The sequence below is a fragment of the Oncorhynchus mykiss genome, unplaced genomic scaffold (genome assembly GCF_057628025.1).
Source record: "Oncorhynchus mykiss isolate SJ-2025 unplaced genomic scaffold, ASM5762802v1 scaffold96, whole genome shotgun sequence".
Taxonomy (NCBI): Eukaryota; Metazoa; Chordata; class Actinopteri; order Salmoniformes; family Salmonidae; genus Oncorhynchus; species Oncorhynchus mykiss.
Window position 1 is genome coordinate 2,224,381 of NW_028322095.1, and position 18,120 is coordinate 2,242,500.

Consider the following 18,120-nt stretch of genomic DNA (forward strand, 5'->3'; position numbering starts at 1 on the left):
TGTGATAATCTAAACCATGCCCTGTATGTTCAGTTAACTGCGGAAATAAAGGAACCATGAAGTGTCTTACTAGGGCGTTGGGTCTCCACCAGCCAGAACAGCATCAATGCACCTGGACATAGATTCTACAAGTGTCTGGAACCCTATTGGAGGGATGTGACACCATTATTTCATAATTTGGTGTTTTGTTGACGGTGGTCTCAGGCACCGCTTCAGAATCTACCATAAATGTTCAATTGGGTTGAGATCTGGTGACACACACACACACACACACACACACACACACACACACACACACACACACAGACTTTAAACCCCCTATGCTTCTTTGAGACCCCTCTTTCAAAGCCACTGAGACCCCTTCTTCTAGCCGTGGTAGACACAACAATGGGCCCCTGGGCATTCAAAAGTTTGGGGTCGCTTAGAAATGTCTTTGTTTTTGAAACAAAAGCATTTTTTTTGTCCATTAAAATAACATAAAATTGATCAGAAATACAGTGTAGACATTGTTCATGTTGTAAATGACTATAGTAGCTGGAAACGGCAGATTTTTAATGGAATATCTACATAGGTGTACAGAGCAACCATCACTCCTGTGTTCCAATGGCATGTTGTGTTAGCTAATCCAAGTTTATCATTTTAAAAGGCTAATTGATCATTAGAAAACAATTTTGCAATTATGTTAGCAGAGCTGAAAACGGTTGTTTTGATTAAAGAGGCAATAAAACTGGTCTTCTTTAGACTAGTTGAGTATGTGGAGTATCAGCATTTGTGGGTTCAATTACAGGCTCTAAATGGCCAGAAACAAAGACCTTTCTTCTGAAACTCGTCAGTCTATTCTTGTTCTGAGAAAATGAAGGCTATTCCATGAGAGAAATTGACAAGAAAGTGAAGATCTCATACAACGCTGTGTACTACTCCCTTCACAGAACAAACTGGGTCTAACCAGAATAGAAAGAGGAGTGGGAGGCCCCGGTGCACAACTGAGCAAGAGGACAAGGACAAGTCTAGTTTGAGAAACAGACGCCTCACAAGTTCTCAACTGGCAGCTTCATTAAATAGAACCCGCAAAACACCAGTCTCAATGTCAACAGTGAAGAGGCGACTCCGAGATGCTGTCCTTCTAGGCAGAGTTCCTCTGTCCAGTGTCTGTGTTCTTTTGCCCATCTTAATCTTTTATTTTTATTGGCCAGTCTGAGATATGGCTTTTTCTTTGCAACTCTGCCTAGAAGGCCAGCATCCCGAAGTCGCCTCTTCACTGTTGACGTTGAGACTGGACAGAGGAACTCTGCCTAGAAAGCCAGCATCCCGGAGTCGCCTCTTCACTGTTGACGTTGAGACTGGACAGAGGAACTCTGCCTAGAAGGCCAGCATCCCGAAGTCGCCTCTTCACTGTTGACGTTGAGACTGGTGTTTTGCTATTTCATGAAGCTGCACTGTATTTCTGATCAATATAATGTTATTTTAATATACGAAAAAATGAGCTTTTCTTTAAAAATAAACAAGGACATTTCTAAGTGACCACAAACTTTTGAACGGTACGCTCTGTCTGTCATTTACCCAAGAGTTTCCTTTATTTTGGCAGGTACCAGTATGTGAGTTTATGTTTTGTTTACAGAGTGTATTGGCAGCTAGCTAGTCTCCACACACTACAGTTACTCATACTATAGCTCCTAGATCCTAACATAGCTCCTAGTTCCTAACATAGCTCCTAGTTCCTACTATAGCTCCTAGATCCTAACATAGCTCCTAGTTCCTAACATAGCTCCTAGTTCCTACTATAGCTCCTAGTTCCCACTATAACTCCTAGTTCCTACTATAGCTCCTAGGTCCTACTATAGCTCCTAGTTTTACTCCTATCTCTCTACTCCTATCTCTCTAGGTCTATCTCTCTAGTCCTGTCTCTCTAGTCCTATCTCTCTAGTCCTATCTCTCTACTCCTATCTCTATCTCTCTAGTCCTATCTCTCTGGTCCTATCTCTCTACTCCTATCTCTCTAGTCCTGTCTCTCTACTCCTATCTCTCTACTCCTGTCTCTCTACTCCTATCTCTCTACTCCTATCTCTCTAGTCCTATCTCTCTACTCCTGTCTCTCTAGTCCTATCTCTCTACTCCTGTCTCTCTAGTCCTATCTCTCTAGTCCTATCTCTCTGGTCCTATCTCTCTACTCCTATCTCTCTACTCCTATCTCTCTACTCCTGTCTCTCTACTCATGTCTCTCTACTCCTATCTCTCTGGTCCTGTCTCTCTACTCCTGTCTCTCTAGTCCTGTCTCTCTACTCCTATCTCTCTAGTCCTATCTCTCTACTCCTATCTCTCTACTCCTATCTCTCTGGTCCTATCTCTCTGGTCCTATCTCTCTACTCCTATCTCTCTAGTCCTATCTCTCTACTCCTATCTCTCTAGTCCTATCTCTATAGTCCTGTCTCTCTACTCCTATCTCTCTACTCCTGTCTGTCTACTCCTGTCTCTCTACTCATGTCTCTCTACTCATGTCTCTCTACTCCTATCTCTCTACTCCTGTCTCTCTAGTCCTATCTCTCTAGTCCTATCTCTCTAGTCCTATCTCTCTACTCATATCTCTCTAGTCCTATCTCTCTAGTCCTATCTCTCTAGTCCTATCTCTCTACTCATCTCTCTAGTCCTATCTCTCTACTCCTATCTCTCTACTCCTATCTCTCTAGTCCTATCTCTCTACTCATATCTCTCTAGTCCTATCTCTCTAGTCCTATCTCTCTACTCCTATCTCTCTACTCCTATCTCTCTAGTCCTATCTCTCTAGTCCTATCTCTCTAGCTCCAGTTTCTCTCCGCTCCTTTGTGTGGATACCCTCAATAATTGATAGTTGGAGCTGCAGGCTGCCTTCCCTTTGTTAGCATGGCTGCTTTGTTCCAAGCAGCAACACACTGTACAGACGTTATTGACTCAGGAGGCGAGGCCAGGGTTTCATCTCATTACATCCGTATGGCCATGTGTGTGTATATAATACTATCTACTGACTGACATGAAGAGGGGAAGAGGACAGCTGGGGTGACTGACTGGAGGGGGTGTTTGTTTACTGCTGTGATATTAGTGAGAAAGGTGTCACACACACACACACACACGCACACACACACACACGCACACACACATGCACACACACACACACGCACACACACGCACATGCACAAGTATCACCGTACGCGTTAGTACAAGGTATGTGCTGACAGCAAGCTTGTGGTTGGAGGAATGAGGGGAATGACGGAGGAGTGGGGAGGAGGATGAGAGCAGGAGAAGAGGTGTGACTGTCCCTCCACTCACCAGCACGCAGGCCACATTGACACCGAATATTTCTGTCTTGGAAGGGCCGGGTGTGGGGAGTGATCGACTGTGGTATAAAAAGCCTTCTGAGAATACAGACGACTTTAGCGCCATAGAGACTGACCTCCAAACCTGTCAACCAACCAAACAACTTCTGATCTGGAAAATAAAAACAGTGTTCAAGAGCGCATCTGGGGTCACATGACTGTTTCCAAATCCTGTCCTTTTACATGGGTGAAACAGAGCCTACAAGTTTGTTTACACTTCGTCAGCCATTTTATAGCTCCCTGGTTAAAGGGTTCAAGTCAGAGATCTACGTCCTGTTTAAAATGGAAGGGGAAGAGAAGCAGAGGGAAGAGGAGAGCGTTCACAGAGGTCTGGAACACTCTCTGAGGAGGTTGAGGTCAGTACAGAAAACAGTGAAACCGGAGAGGCAGTTAGACTTCCTTGTGGACCCCAGGAAGAGTAGCTGCTGCTTCTGGGTAATGGGGATCCTAATGAATAAATAAACAAAAAACAGACAAACGGGCTGGTAGAAAAACAGGCAGTCAGACAAACAGGCTGGTGGACAAACAGGCTGGTAGACAAACAGGCTGGTAGAAAAACAGGCAGTCAGACAAACAGGCTGGTAGACAAACAGGCTGGTAGAAAAACAGGCAGTCAGACAAACAGGCTGGTAGACATACAGGCTGGTAGACAAACAGGCAGTCAGACAAACAGGCTGGTAGACAAACAGGAAGTCAGACAAACAGGCTGGTAGACAAACAGCAAGTCAGACAAACAGGCTGGTAGACAAACAGCAAGTCAGACAAACAGCAAGTCAGACAAACAGGCTGGTAGACAAACAGGAAGTCAGACAAACAGGCTGGTAGACAAACAGGCAGTCAGACAAACAGGCTGGTAGACAAACAGGCAGTCAGACAAACAGGCTGGTAGACAAACAGGAAGTCAGACAAACAGGCTGGTAGACAAACAGGCTGGGTGACAAACAGGCTGGTAGACAAACAGGCTGGGTGACAAGCAGGCTGGTAGACAAACAGGCTGGTAGACAAACAGGCAGTCAGACAAACAGGCTGGTGGACAAACAGGCTGGTAGACAAACAGGCTGGTAGAAAAACAGGCAGTCAGACAAACAGGCTGGTAGACAAACAGGCTGGTAGAAAAACAGGCAGTCAGACAAACAGGCTGGTAGACATACAGGCTGGTAGACAAACAGGCAGTCAGACAAACAGGCTGGTAGACAAACAGGAAGTCAGACAAACAGGCTGGTAGACAAACAGCAAGTCAGACAAACAGGCTGGTAGACAAACAGCAAGTCAGACAAACAGCAAGTCAGACAAACAGGCTGGTAGACAAACAGGAAGTCAGACAAACAGGCTGGTAGACAAACAGGCAGTCAGACAAACAGGCTGGTAGACAAACAGGCAGTCAGACAAACAGGCTGGTAGACAAACAGGAAGTCAGACAAACAGGCTGGTAGACAAACAGGCTGGGTGACAAACAGGCTGGTAGACAAACAGGCTGGGTGACAAGCAGGCTGGTAGACAAACAGGCTGGTAGACAAACAGGCTGGTAGAAAAACAGGCAGTCAGTTAAACAGGCTGGTAGACAAACAGGCTGGTAGAAAAACAGGCAGTCAGACAAACAGGCTGGTAGACATACAGGCTGGTAGACAAACAGGCAGTCAGACAAACAGGCTGGTAGACAAACAGGAAGTCAGACAAACAGGCTGGTAGACAAACAGCAAGTCAGACAAACAGGCTGGTAGACAAACAGCAAGTCAGACAAACAGCAAGTCAGACAAACAGGCTGGTAGACAAACAGGAAGTCAGACAAACAGGCTGGTAGACAAACAGGCAGTCAGACAAACAGGCTGGTAGACAAACAGGCAGTCAGACAAACAGGCTGGTAGACAAACAGGAAGTCAGACAAACAGGCTGGTAGACAAACAGGCTGGGTGACAAACAGGCTGGTAGACAAACAGGCTGGGTGACAAGCAGGCTGGTAGACAAACAGGCTGGTAGACAAACAGGCAGTCAGACAAACAGGCTGGTGGACAAACAGGCTGGTAGACAAACAGGCTGGTAGAAAAACAGGCAGTCAGACAAACAGGCTGGTAGACAAACAGGCTGGTAGAAAAACAGGCAGTCAGACAAACAGGCTGGTAGACATACAGGCTGGTAGACAAACAGGCAGTCAGACAAACAGGCTGGTAGACAAACAGGAAGTCAGACAAACAGGCTGGTAGACAAACAGCAAGTCAGACAAACAGGCTGGTAGACAAACAGCAAGTCAGACAAACAGCAAGTCAGACAAACAGGCTGGTAGACAAACAGGAAGTCAGACAAACAGGCTGGTAGACAAACAGGCAGTCAGACAAACAGGCTGGTAGACAAACAGGCAGTCAGACAAACAGGCTGGTAGACAAACAGGAAGTCAGACAAACAGGCTGGTAGACAAACAGGCTGGGTGACAAACAGGCTGGTAGACAAACAGGCTGGGTGACAAGCAGGCTGGTAGACAAACAGGCTGGTAGACAAACAGGCTGGTAGACAAACAGGCTGGTAGAAAAACAGGCAGTCAGACAAACAGGCTGGTAGAAAAACAGGCAGTCAGACAAACAGGCTGGTAGACAAACAGGCTGGTAGAAAAACAGGCAGTCAGACAAACAGGCTGGTAGACATACAGGCTGGTAGACAAACAGGCAGTCAGACAAACAGGCTGGTAGACAAACAGGAAGTCAGACAAACAGGCTGGTAGACAAACAGCAAGTCAGACAAACAGGCTGGTAGACAAACAGCAAGTCAGACAAACAGCAAGTCAGACAAACAGGCTGGTAGACAAACAGGAAGTCAGACAAACAGGCTGGTAGACAAACAGGCAGTCAGACAAACAGGCTGGTAGACAAACAGGCAGTCAGACAAACAGGCTGGTAGACAAACAGGAAGTCAGACAAACAGGCTGGTAGACAAACAGGCTGGGTGACAAACAGGCTGGTAGACAAACAGGCTGGGTGACAAGCAGGCTGGTAGACAAACAGGCTGGTAGACAAACAGGCAGTCAGACAAACAGGCTGGTAGACAAACAGGCTGGTAGACAAACAGGCTGGTAGACAGACAAAAAGACAGGAGTGTATTACACACACACCTGTCTAGAATAACAGTCTGGACCGTATCATCACACACCTGTCTAGAATAACAGACAGTCTGGATCGTATCATCACACACCTGTCTAGAATAACAGACTGGACCTTATCATCACACACCTGTCTAGAATAACAGACTGGACCTTATCATCACACACCTGTCTAGAACAACAGACAGTCTGGATCGTATCATCACAGACCTGTCTAGAATAACAGTCTGGACCGTATTATCACACACCTGTCTAGAATAACAGTCTGGACCGTATCCTCACAGACCTGTCTAGAATAACAGTCTGGACCGTATCATCACAGACCTGTCTAGAATAACAGACTGGACCTTATCATCACACACCTGTCTAGAATAACAGTCTGGACCGTATCATCACACACCTGTCTAGAATAACAGTCTGGACCTTATTATCACACACCTGTCTAGAACAACAGTCTGGACCGTATTATCACACACCTGTCTAGAATAACAGTCTGGACCGTATCCTCACACACCTGTCTAGAATAACAGACTGGACCGTATCATCACACACCTGTCTAGAATAACAGACTGGACCGTATCATCACACACCTGTCTAGAATAACAGACTGGACCGTATCATCACACACCTGTCTAGAACAACAGTCTGGACCGTATCACCACAGACCTGTCTAGAACAACAGTCTGACCTTATCATCACACACCTGTCTAGAATAACAGTCTGGACCGTATCCTCACACACCTGTCTAGAATAACAGTCTGGACCGTATCATCACAGACCTGTCTAGAATAACAGCCTGGACCGTATCATCACACACCTGTCTAGAATAACAGACTGGACCGTATCACCACAGACCTGTCTAGAACAACAGTCTGGACCTTATCATCACACACCTGTCTAGAATAACAGACAGTCTAGATCGTATCACCACAGGATGAGGGTCTTCTCAGTCAGGTTGAGACTGGTCTTCTACTATTGATTTAATGTATTGTTATTCTCATTAACATTGTTGTTGTAGTTGGTGTTAATGGTAATCCCATTTCAACTACTATTATTATTACTGATGTCTTATTGATGCTGGTACCACCATTGTTGTCATATGTAGACCAACACAATGGAAGTCGTTTAACTGGCCGTGTCAATAAAGTCTACTGAATTAAGAGAAGGTGGAGGTAGAACTGGAGAGAGGAGAGATGTGTTGGATAATGTTGCTGTCTGCTTGTGGTCTGGTGTTCAGGGTGGAGAGGTAGTAACATCTCTGCTTGTGGTCTGGTGTTCAGGGTGGACAGACAGTAACATCTCTGCTTGTGGTCTGGTGTTCAGGGAGACAGACAGTAACATCTCTGCTTGTGGTCTGGTGTTCAGGGTGGAGAGGTAGTAACATCTCTGCTTGTGGTCTGGTGTTCAGGGTGGAGAGGCAGTAACATCTCTGCTTGTGGCCTGGTGTTCAGGGTGGACAGACAGTAACATCTCTGCTTGTGGTCTGGTGTTCAGGGTGGAGAGGTAGTAACATCTCTGCTTGTGGTCTGGTGTTCAGGGTGGAGAGGTAGTAACATCTCTGCTTGTGGCCTGGTGTTCAGGGTGGAGAGGTAGTAACATCTCTGCTTGGGGTCTGGTGTTCAGGGTGGAGAGGCAGTAACATCTCTGCTTGTGGCCTGATGTTCAGGGTGGACAGACAGTAACATCTCTGCTTGTGGTCTGGTGTTCAGGGTGGACAGACAGTAACATCTCTGCTTGTGGTCTGGTGTTCAGGGTGGAGAGGCAGTAACATCTCTGCTTGTGGCCTGGTGTTCAGGGTGGAGAGGCAGTAACATATCTAATGATGGCACTAACTCCTCCAGAGGGACACCGCAGGTTAAGGAGCCAATCTGGATGTTTTCTCCAACCCTCCCAAGAGAGCTATTAGCACTAAGTCTCTCCCTCTCGCCAGAGGAGTGATATACAGTAACCTAACCATGGTTGTAGTAAATGACTCTAAGACAGTAAGGATCGTCCACGAGAGTTACAATCCGTCACTTCAGACATTTCAGCGTTTGCAGTCTGTCTGTAAATGTAGACCAGAATATTCCACCTAGCCCTCTGACCTACCCTCTCTCATCTCTGTCACTGGGGTCAGGGGTCAGAGGTCAGGGGGTATTTATATTTGGAGGTTTTCGAGACGCTTCAGAGAAATGGGAAGCGTAGGTGAACTCTTCGACTGCGGTGACACTGTCCTCGGAAGGCAGTTGTCAAGGGTCAGGGGTCAACAGGAAGGAGTATTTACAGACTGAATTTGAAGGAAAGGTACCTGTCCTATTATGGTGGGGGGTTTCCTCTTTCTGCTGTTGACTGATGTGCTCTCCGTCTCCCGTCACCTGACTGCAGGGTCAGGGGTCAACAGGAGTATTTATAGTTGAAGGTAAAGGTCAACAGGTCGTACCACTGTGCCTGTCCTAAAATGGCTTCTCAGAGTCGGTTTGGAGAAACGCTCTGGATGCTCTCCCTAACTCGTGTTATCAAATCAAGTCAAAGTGTATTTGTCACGTGCTCTGAATACAACAGGTGTAGTAGACCTTACCGAATACAACAGGTGTAGTAGACCTTACCGAATACAACAGGTGTAGTAGACCTTACCGAATACAACAGTTGTAGTAGACCTTACCGAATACAACAGGTGTAGTAGATCTTACCGAATACAACAGGTGTAGTAGACCTCACCGAATACAACAGGTGTAGTAGACCTTACCGAATACAACAGGTGTAGTAGACCTTACCGAATACAACAGGTGTAGTAGACCTTACCGAATACAACAGGTGTAGTAGACCTTACCGAATACAACAGGTGTAGTAGACCTTACCGAATACAACAGGTGTAGTAGACCTTACTGAATACAACAGGTGTAGTAGACCTTACCAAATACAACAGGTGTAGTAGACCTTACCGAATACAACAGGTGTAGTAGACCTTACCGAATACAACAGGTGTAGTAGACCTTACCGAATACAACAGGTGTAGTAGACCTTACCGAATACAACAGGTGTAGTAGACCTTACCGAATACAACAGGTGTAGTAGACCTTACCGAATACAACAGGTGTAGTAGACCTTACCGAATACAACAGGTGTAGTAGATCTTACCGAATACAACAGGTGTAGTAGACCTTACCGAATACAACAGGTGTAGTAGACCTTACCGAATACAACAGGTGTAGTAGATCTTACCGAATACAACAGGTGTAGTAGACCTTACCGAATACAACAGGTGTAGTAGACCTTACTGAATACAACAGGTGTAGTAGACCTTACCGAATACAACAGGTGTAGTAGACCTTACCGAATACAACAGGTGTAGTAGATCTTACCGAATACAACAGGTGTAGTAGACCTTACCGAATACAACAGGTGTAGTAGATCTTACCGAATACAACAGGTGTAGTAGACCTTACCGAATACAACAGGTGTAGTAGACCTTACCGAATACAACAGGTGTAGTAGACCTTACCGAATACAACAGGTGTAGTAGACCTTACCGAATACAACAGGTGTAGTAGATCTTACCGAATACAACAGGTGTAGTAGACCTTACCGAATACAACAGGTGTAGTAGACCTTATAAAGTTAAATGCTTACCTAACCAACAGAGCTATTTTTAAGGAAAAAAAATAGGTATTAGGTAAACAATAGATAAAGAAAGAAATACAATTAAATAAAAAAAAAACAGTAGTGAGGCTCTATACAGGGTATTACGGTACAGAGTCAATGTGGAGGCTATATACAGGGTATTACGGTACAGAGTCAATGTGGAGGCTCTATACAGGGTATTACGGTACAGAGTCAATGTGGAGGCTCTATACAGGGTATTACGGTACAGAGTCAATGTGGAGGCTCTATACAGGGTATTACGGTACAGAGTCAATGTGGAGGCTCTATACAGGGTATTACGGTACAGAGTCAATGTGGAGGCTCTATACAGGGTATTACGGTACAGAGTCAATGTGGAGGCTATATACAGGGTATTACGGTACAGAGTCAATGTGGAGGCTATATACAGGTGGTACCAGTACAGAGTCAATGTGGAGGCTATATACAGGTGGTACCAGTACAGAGTCAATGTGGAGGCTATATAAAGGGTATTACGGTACAGAGTCAATGTGGAGGCTCTATACAGGGTATTACGGTACAGAGTCAATGTGGAGGCTATATACAGGGTATTACGGTACAGAGTCAATGTGGAGGCTCTATACAGGGTATTACGGTACAGAGTCAATGTGGAGGCTATATACAGGGTATTACGGTACAGAGTCAATGTGGAGGCTATATACAGGGTATTACGGTACAGAGTCAATGTGGAGGCTATATACAGGGTATTACGGTACAGAGTCAATGTGGAGGCTATATACAGGGTATTACGGTACAGAGTCAATGTGGAGGCTATATACAGGGTATTACGGTACAGAGTCAATGTGGAGGCTATATACAGGGTATTACGGTACAGAGTCAATGTGGAGGCTATATACAGGGTATTACGGTACAGAGTCAATGTGGAGGCTATATACAGGGTATTACGGTACAGAGTCAATGTGGAGGCTATATACAGGGGGTACCGGTACAGAGTCAATGTGGAGGCTATATAAAGGGTATTACGGTACAGAGTCAATGTGGAGGCTCTATACAGGGTATTACGGTACAGAGTCAATGTGGAGGCTATATACAGGGTATTACGGTACAGAGTCAATGTGGAGGCTCTATACAGGGTATTACGGTACAGAGTCAATGTGGAGGCTATATACAATGTATTACGGTACAGAGTCAATGTGGAGGCTATATACAGGGTATTACGGTACAGAGTCAATGTGGAGGCTCTATACAGGGTATTACGGTACAGAGTTAATGTGGAGGCTATATACAGGGTATTACGGTACAGAGTTAATGTGGAGGCTATATACAGGGTATTACGGTACAGAGTTAATGTGGAGGCTATATACAGGGTATTACGGTACAGAGTTAATGTGGAGGCTATATACAGGGTATTACGGTACAGAGTTAATGTGGAGGCTATATACAGGTGGTACCGGTACAGAGTTAATGTGGAGGCTATATACAGGTGGTACCAGTACAGAGTCAATGTGGAGGCTATATACAGGGTATTACGGTACAGAGTCAATGTGGAGGCTCTATACAGGGGGTACCGGTACAGAGTCAATGTGGAGGCTCTATACAGGTGGTACCAGTACAGAGTCAATGTGGAGGCTATATACAGGGGGTACCGGTACAGAGTCAATGTGGAGGCTATATACAGGGTATTACGGTACAGAGTCAATGTGGAGGCTATATACAGGGGGTACCGGTACAGAGTCAATGTGGAGGCTATATACAGGTGGCACCAGTACAGAGTCAATGTGGAGACTATATACAGGGGGTACCGGTACAGAGTCAATGTGGAGGCTATATACAGGGGGTACCGGTACAGAGTCAATGTGGAGGCTATATACAGGTGGTACCGGTACAGAGTCAATGTGGAGGCTATAAACAGGGGGTACCGGTACAGAGTCAATGTGGAGGCTATATACAGGGGGTACCGGTACAGAGTCAATGTGGAGGCTATATACAGGTGGTACCAGTACAGAGTCAATGTGGAGGCTATATACAGGGGGTACCGGTACAGAGTTAATGTGGAGGCTATATACAGGTGGTACCAGTACAGAGTCAATGTGGAGGCTATATACAGGTGGAACCAGTACAGAGTCAATGTGGAGGCTATATACAGGTGGAACCAGTACAGAGTCAATGTGGAGGCTATATACAGGTGGTACCAGTACAGAGTCAATGTGGAGGCTATATACAGGTGGTACCAGTACAGAGTCAATGTGGAGGCTATATACAGGGGGTACCGGTACAGAGTCAATGTGCGGGGGCACCGGTTGTTCGGGCTAATTTTCCTCTGTTAAAGTACTAAGAGAGAGAGTGGAGAGGTTCAGCTGTGTGTTCATCAGACCGCTCACATCAGCACAGCTTCTATCCAGACCTCCTGTGTTCTCCAACACACACACTGTCAGCCAGTCAGCATCCAGAGCTGGCCCCTCCAACACACACTGTCAGCCTATCAGCATCGATGAAGGGGAGGAGCCTGTGTGGCCATTCAGAGGGTGGATGGGTGAAGCTGAAGATTGAAGTGCCTTTAAACGGGGAACGTTCTGAGGTGTCAGGCACAGCGGTTTGAGTGAGTCAAGACCACTAACACTGCTGGATTTCCTGTGTGTATCCAGAACGACCCACCACCCAAAGGACATCCAGACAATTGGACACAACTGTGGGAAGCATTGGGGTCAACATGGACCCGCATCCCTGTGGAACGCTTTCGACACCTTGTAGAGTCCATGACCTGACGAGTTGAAGCTGCTCTGAGGGGAAAAGGGGGGCTGGTGAGGGGGAGGTGTTGTTTATGTTTTGTCTACCATATGCTCGACAGAATAACACAGTGGGATCAGTCTTCTTTAAGGCTGCAGTAGGATCACTCTTCTTTAAGACTGCAGTAGGATCAGTCTTCTTTAAGACTGCAGTAGGATCAGTCTTCTTTAAGACTGCAGTAGGATCAGTCTTCTTTAAGACTGCAGTAGGATCAGTCTTCTTTAAGAATGCAGTAGGATCAGTCTTCTTTAAGAATGCAGTAGGTTCAGTCTTCTTTAAGACTGCAGTAGGATCAGTCTTCTTTAAGACTGCAGTAGGATCAGTCTTCTTTAAGAATGCAGTAGGATCAGTCTTCTTTAAGACTGCAGTAGGATCAGTCTTCTTTAAGACTGCAGTAGGTTCAGTCTTCTTTAAGACTGCAGTAGGATCAGTCTTCTTTAAGAATGCAGTAGGTTCAGTCTTCTTTAAGACTGCAGTAGGATCAGTCTTCTTTAAGACTGCAGTAGGATCAGTCTTCTTTAAGACTGCAGTAGGATCAGTCTTCTTTAAGACTGCAGTAGGATCAGTCTTCTTTACGGCTGCAGTAGGATCAGTCTTCTTTAAGACTGCAGTAGGATGGATAAGTAGTGATATTTAATACGGTTTATCAAGACTGCAGTAAGATGGAAAAGCAGTGATATTTAATAAGGTTTCAAGTTGACATAATCAGACAGTCAGAAAGTCAGTGGGTGTTGGGGGCTCAGTGTGTCAGAGAGCTACCACTCTCTCCCCAGAAACACAGACCTGTTTTCCTTCCTATCCCTCCAAGGTAGAATCCCCACAGTGCTTACCTCTCTCTGTCTGTCTGAACCGCAGGGTAGCCTGACTAGCCAGACCCCCCTCCTCTCTCCTATCCCGCCAAGGTAGAATCCCCACAGTGCTTACCTCTCTGTCTGTCTGAACAACAGGGTAGCCTGACTAGCCAGACCTCTCTCCATCTCTCTGTTTCTTATCTCTCTCCTTCCCTATTTTAGTAATCTGATATCTCTCTCTCTCCTTCCCTCTCTCGCAGTAATCTGATCTCTCTCTCTCATTCCCTCTCTTAGTAATCTGATATCTCTCTCTCTCCTTCCCTCTCTCAGTAATCTGATCTCTCTCTCTCCTTCCCTCTCTTAGTAATCTGATATCTCTCTCTCCTTCCCTCTCTCAGTACTCTGATATCTCTCTCTCCTTCCCTCTCTCAGTAATCTGATATCTCTCTCTCCTTCCCTCTCTAATTAATCTAATATCTCTCTCTCCTTCCCTCTCTCAGTACTCTGATATCTCTCTCTCCTTCCCTCTCTCAGTACTCTGATATCTCTCTCTCCTTCCCTCTCTCAGTAATCTGATCTCTCTCTCCTTCCCTCTCTCAGTACTCTGATATCTCTCTCTCCTTCCCTCTCTCAGTACTCTGATATCTCTCTCTCCTTCCCTCCCTCAGTACTCTGATATATATCTCTCCTTCCCTCTCTCAGTAATCTGATATCTCTCTCTAATTAATCTAATATTTCTCCCTCTCCCAGTACTCTGATATCTCTCTCTCCTTCCCTCTCCCAGTACTCTGATATCTCTCTCTCCTTCCCTCTCTCAGTACTCTGATATCTCTCTCTCCTTCCCTCCCTCAGTACTCTGATATCTCTCTCTCCTTCCCTCTCTCAGTAATCTGATATCTCTCTCTAATTAATCTAATATCTCTCCCTCTCCCAGTACTCTGATATCTCTCTCTCCTTCCCTCTCCCAGTAATCTGATATCTCTCTCTAATTAATCTAATATCTCTCCCTCTCCCAGTACTCTGATATCTCTCTCTCCTTCCCTCCCTCAGTACCCTGATATCTCTCTCTCTCAGTAATCTGATATCTCTCTCTAATTAATCGAATATCTCTCCCTCTCCCAGTACTCTGATCTCTCTCTCTCCTTCCCTCCCTCAGTAATCTGATATCTCTCTCTAATTAATCTAATATCTCTCCCTCCCCCAGTACTCTGATATCTCTCTCTCCTTCCCTCCCTCAGTAATCTGATATCTCTCTCTAATTAATCTAATATCTCTCCCTCCCCCAGTACTCTGATCTCTCTCTCTCCTTCCCTCCCTCAGTAATCTGATATCTCTCTCTAATTAATCTAATATCTCTCCCTCCCCCAGTACTCTGATATCTCTCTCTAATTAATCTAATATCTCTCCCTCTCCCAGTACTCTGATATCTCTCTCTAATTAATCTAATATCTCTCCCTCTCCCAGTACTCTGATATCTCTCTCTAATTAATCTAATATCTCTCCCTCTCTCAGTACTCTGATATCTCTCTCTAATTAATCTAATATCTCTCCCTCTCTCAGTACTCTGATATCTCTCTCTCCTTCCCTCTCTCAGTAATCTGATATTTCTCTCTAATTAATCTAATATCTCTCCCTCTCTCAGTACTCTGATATCTCTCTCTCCTTCCCTCTCTCAGTACTCTGATATCTCTCTCTCCTTCCCTCTCTCAGTAATCTGATATCTCTCTCTAATTAATCTAATATCTCTCCCTCTCTCAGTACTCTGATATCTCTCTCTCCTTCCCTCCCTCAGTACTCTGATATCTCTCTCTCCTTCCCTCTCTCAGTACTCTGATATATCTCTCTCCTTCCCTCTCCCAGTAATCTGATATCTCTCTCCTTCCCTCTCTCAGTACTCTGATATATCTCTCTCCTTCCCTCCCTCAGTACTCTGATATCTCTCTCTCCTTCCCTCTCTCAGTAATCTGATCTCTCTCTCTCCTTCCCTCTCTCAGTAATCTGATCTCTCTCCCAGTACTCTGATATCAACTCAAAGGGCTTCATTGGCATGGGGAAACATGTGAAATAGATTATAAACAAAAGTGAAATAATCAATCAAAAATGAACAGCTAACATTTCTCAGAAGTTTCAATACAGAGTCGTAACGATGTGCAAATAGTTAAAGTACAAAAGGGAAAATAAATAAACATAAATATAGGTTGTATTTACAATGGTGTTTGTTCTTCACTGGTTGCCATTTTGTTGTGGCAACAGGTCACAAATTCACTAACTATAAGCCACTATGACCTATTTATTGCCTCACCTCCCTAATCTTATTACATTTGCATACACTGTACATAGAGTTTTCTATTGTGTTATTGACTGTATGTTTGATTATCCCATGTGTAACTCTGTGTTGTTGTTTTTGTCGCACTGCTTTGCTTTATCTTGGCCAGGTGGCAGTTGTAAATAGTTGTAAATGAGAACTTGCTCTCAACTGGCCTACCTGGTTAAATAAAGGTGTTCTCAACTGGCCTACCTGGTTAAATAAAGGTGTTCTCAACTAGCCTACCTGGTTAAATAAAGGTGTTCTCAACTGGCCTACCTGGTTAAATAAAGGTGTTCTCAACTGGCCTACCTGGTTAAATAAAGGTGTTCTCAACTGGCCTACCTGGTTAAATAAAGGTGAAAAAAACAAACAAATGTATTGCTTCTGTTTTGTCACACTGTAGTATTTCACCCAATAGCTCGCTCTCTCACCTTCCTTCTTTCTCTCTCCTCCCTTATCTTCCATTCCCTCTTTCCACATCCATTTCTTCTGCCTTTTCTCTTCAGTTGTCTCTTCCTCCTTTCTCTCCACCTCCTCTCTCAGACAGAGCTGGCAGGGGCCAGTCCCTTTGGAGGGGGAGCGTGTTTGTGGAAACTGCCAAGACCCACACTACTATCATTCATGTAGTAAGATGACCTCGGGGCTATTTCTGATCAACTGAGACACACTTCATTCTGACTGGCCCCTCTCTGTCTTCATCACTAGAGTGGTGACTGGCCCCTCTCTGCCTTCATCACTAGAGTGGTGACTGGCCCCGATCTGCCTTCATCAACAGAGTGGTGACTGGCCCCACTCTGCCTTCATCACCAGAGTGGTGACTGGCCCCGCGCTGTCTTCATCACTAGAGTGGTGACTGGCCCCTCTCTGTCTTCATCACTAGAGTGGTGACTGGCCCCGCTCAGCTTTCATCACTAGAGTGGTGACTGGCCCCTCCCTGTCTTCATCACTAGAGTGGTGACTGGCCCCACTCAGCCTTCATCACTAGAGTGGTGACTGGCCCCGCTCTGCCTTCATCACTAAAGTGGTGACTGGCCCCTCTCTGTCTTCATCACTAGAGTGGTGACTGGCCCCGCTCAGCCTTCATCACTAGAGTGGTGACTTGCCCCGCTCGGCCTTCATCACTAGAGTGGTGACTGGCCCCACTCTGTCTTCATCACTAGAGTGGTGACTGGCCCCACTCTGTCTTCATCACTAGAGTGGTGACTGGCCCCGCTCGGCCTTCATCACTAGAGTGGTGACTGGCCCCACTCTGTCTTCATCACTAGAGTGGTGACTGGCCCCACTCTGTCTTCATCACTAGAGTGGTGACTGGCCCCGCTCTGTCTTCATCACTAGAGTGGTGACTGGCCCCGCTCGGCCTTCATCACTAGAGTGGTGACTGGCCCCACTCTGTCTTCATCACTAGAGTGGTGACTGGCCCCTCTCTGTCTTCATCACTAGAGTGGTGACTGGCCCCGCTCGGCCTTCATCACTAGAGTGGTGACTGGCCCCACTCTGTCTTCATCACTAGAGTGGTGACTGGCCCCACTCTGTCTTCATCACTAGAGTGGTGACTGGCCCCTCTCTGTCTTCATCACTAGAGTGGTGACTGGCCCCGCTCGGCCTTCATCACTAGAGTGGTGACTGGCCCCACTCTGTCTTCATCACTAGAGTGGTGACTGGCCCCCGCTCTGCCTTCATCACAAGAGTGGTGACTGCCCCCCCCCCCTGTCTTCACCACTAGAGTGGTGACTGGCCCCCGCTCGGCCTTCATCACTAGAGTGGTGACTGGCCCCACTCTGTCTTCATCACTAGAGTGGTGACTGGCCCCACTCTGTCTTCATCACTAGAGTGGTGACTGGCCCCTCTCTGTCTTCATCACTAGAGTGGTGACTGGCCCCGCTCGGCCTTCATCACTAGAGTGGTGACTGGCCCCACTCTGTCTTCATCACTAGAGTGGTGACTGGCCCCCGCTCTGCCTTCATCACAAGAGTGGTGACTGCCCCCCCCCCCCTGTCTTCACCACTAGAGTGGTGACTGGCACCTCTTTGCCTTCATCACTAGAGTGGTGACTGGCCCCTCTCTGTCTTCATTACTAGAGTGGTGACTGGCCCCTCTCTGTCTTCATCACTAGAGTGGTGACTGGCCCCGCTCGGCCTTCATCACTAGAGTGGTGACTGGCCCCTCTCTGTCTTCATCACTACAGTGGTGACTGGCCCC

General features: G+C 46.2%; 2 protein-coding genes across 2 annotated transcripts in view; one reads left to right on the top strand and one right to left on the bottom strand.

The window, feature by feature from the left end:
- Nucleotides 1–18,120, bottom strand: part of LOC149970086 (voltage-dependent calcium channel subunit alpha-2/delta-4-like) — a 188,100-nt gene that overhangs the window by 70,310 nt on the left and 99,670 nt on the right. The window lies entirely within an intron of this gene.
- LOC149970087 (leucine-rich repeat and transmembrane domain-containing protein 2-like) overlaps nucleotides 1–18,120 on the top strand; it is a 64,509-nt gene that overhangs the window by 1,630 nt on the left and 44,759 nt on the right. The window lies entirely within an intron of this gene.